The sequence below is a fragment of the Malus domestica genome, chromosome 11, assembly GCF_042453785.1.
Source record: "Malus domestica chromosome 11, GDT2T_hap1".
Classification (NCBI taxonomy): Eukaryota; Viridiplantae; Streptophyta; class Magnoliopsida; order Rosales; family Rosaceae; genus Malus; species Malus domestica.
The window spans coordinates 25,123,889-25,126,861 of NC_091671.1; positions in this window are offsets into that span (position 1 = coordinate 25,123,889).

Consider the following 2,973-nt stretch of genomic DNA (forward strand, 5'->3'; position numbering starts at 1 on the left):
TGTGATGAACTTATGTGAGATACATCTCTAGAACTTGCGTAACGATCTTTCGAAATGTTTGTCATTGATTGCATGAATTTGGAAATGATAGAGGCATTAGGTTTACCACTATGGCCCAAATAACCATGTTTCCCAAAGAAAAATGATATCATTAGATTGCCAATTTGAGCCGTGTTTGTTGAGCCTTTTATTTCTTATCACCAGATATGTCTACCCTTATACCTGAAATATTTTTCCTTACCCTTTCCAAGCGAGCAATGCGAGATTGTCTTATGAGAAATGTTTGTGAAGTACTTTGAAGGTGTTTGGCAAAAGAATAAGTGTGGGGGTATTTCATGTTTGTATTTAAAAAAAAAAAAAAAGAAAAGAAAAAGAAGGATTGTATACAAAGAAAATAAAAAGTTTTTAAAGTTTCAGTTTAAGGGTGTGGTTGGAGGTTTCAGAAGAATCGTTGAAGAGCTTGAGTTTTTATAAATCTAAAGAAAAGAATTGCTTGCAATGTAGCTTGGAACTTGTGTTTTCCTATTCTTTCGTTTCAATAACCCTATCCCTAAGCCTCATTACATCCAACAAAAGTCCTCTTGATTTAAGTTTTGCAATTATGACTGTGGAGAAGTGATCTTTATGCAAGCTTATGGTAGAAATTTCACATTTGATTCTTTGAGCGAAACACATTAAAACTAAACACATGTGATTGAGTGTATATCCCGTGAGAAGGTTACTAGTTTGCATATGATGATTTTAAAAATAAAAACTTGAAATTGCATTAGCATGGCTATCTCACACACTACCCTTCAAGGATGATTCAAAGATTACTGCTAATATTTGAATAAGGAAGATGAACTTGGATTAACTTGTTTGGTGCTAGCTATGGTTCTTGATGATTTGTGTTCTCAAATGAAATTCTATGAAGGTCACATAGGGGGAAACTAATGTTTTTCATGTTAGTACTTTTTCATGTTTTCTTTGTTTTGCTCGAGGACTAGCAAAAGCTAAGTATGGGGGTATTTGATCGGATCATATTTATATATATTTTTACTTCAAATTCACTCGTCTTTTCTTAGTTAGTTCCTTATATTTTTGAGCTATTTACGTTATTTTTGTGTTTATAGGATTTGTTATGCAAAGAAAATAAAAATAGAACAAGTGAAATTTTATTCGTGAAAAGCAAATTTAAATTACAATATTGCTAACCCATTGTGACGCTAAATGATAAACCAATATTTAAACTATATATTTCATCATTTTATATTTCTTTTCTTGTCTAATTTATTTGGAAGCTTTAAGTATTTATGATACTTTTGATATATTGTGTTTGTAGGAGTAACATGATCCAAAGAACTTATTTTTCTGCTATGTGGGGCTGCTAGAAACTAAATGAAAATAAAAGGAGAGCATCGGGAGGAGAATATAGAGGAAAGCAAGCTGCCTTTGCAGCTGGAGGAAAGCAGGTCAGCGACAAAGGGATCCAAGGAAGTCAGAAGAATTAGGGGACATCAACTGGCAAAGCAGAGGAAATGGAGGAGTCCACACTGGGGACGGAAAAAGAATCCAAAGAAGGGGAGAGAGACTGGCAGATCAGAAAAGAGAGGGGGGGAATAAATGCTGCCTGCGCAGCGAGCAGAAAAAGGGAGGGATTGGTGCAAAGAAAAGGCAGCGCCTGGAGGGACAGAGGGATAGACACGGGAAAGGAGAAAACAGGAGAAAACAGAATAATAAAAAATAGAGAGGAGAAACCGATGGGGTTTTGAACGAAGAGAAGCAGGAAGCTGCCTGGCAGCTAGAGAGAGAAGCCCTTGCGCAGCAGGCCCTTGGCAGCGTGATATAGGCAGAGAGACCAGCAGAAAACCGAGACGTGAGAGAGGACAGCAGGCAGTGCGCCAGTGAAGAAAGCAGCAAAGCTGCCTTGGGCAGCTTTAATCAGAAACAAGCAAGGCACAGAAGCAGAAACAAGCAGGGCACAGAGAACTGAAGCACTCTCCTATCTCGGTTAAATCTTTCCAAACTTATATTTTAATTTCTGGTTTAATTTGAAAATAATGTGTAACTAAATTTATTTTGGCTAGAGGTTAATTCGAAACCATGAATATATTTGTAATATGAATTGATTACCTTCAGTTGTGATTTCTGAGTTGTGATTTAATTTGCTTAACTGCTTGATTGATAACTTATTTTTGTATGTCGATTAAGGATGCATACTTAATTTACATGCATGAATTTGATGCTAGAATATAAGTGAATTTCACCTAATCGTTATGAACTTATATTCACAAGTAGTGAAGGTTGTTATCCACAATCGTGTTAAGTGAATTCTTGGCAAGAGTATCATGCTTTTCATAGTTACGAATGCCTCGTCAATGCTTATAGTCTTCACAAAGTCTAATGATCTTTGATTGTATCTCTATTGTGCTTTTCACGTAGGGGACTTTTGAAGAATGTTTTGAATTGTTGTATGCGTTTTCCCGTCCAATTCAATAACTTAAGGAAAACTTGAAGATTAAAAAAGTGTTGTTCACGGTTAATCTGAAGTGTTGAGATTCACAACTTATTGAAAGAACAACTGAAAATCAATTTAGGTTGCATATGTGTCATGTGTAGAGAAGAACCCTCTAGCTAATCCATCACCTATCCTTTCACCTTAATTTCATGTTTTTGTCAATTCTGTAATTTATTTAAGTTTAATTTACTTCTCGTCAAAACCAAACCCCCCATTATTAAATTATTTTATTTAGTTAGTTTTCTTTGTTGTTAGTCTTTTAATTCAATTTCCGTCCATTGCAGTTCCTAGTGTCTAATTTGATTGTTTTCATTATTTTGAGTTATCCTGAGTGTGTTTTGAGTTATTAGAGTTTTTAGCCTAGTTTTGTGTCCTTGAGTCTTATTTAATATTTTTAAATTAATTTAGAATAGATTAGCAATCCCTCCTCATCCCCGGCCTAGAACGATACCCTACTTACATACTTTACTACATTT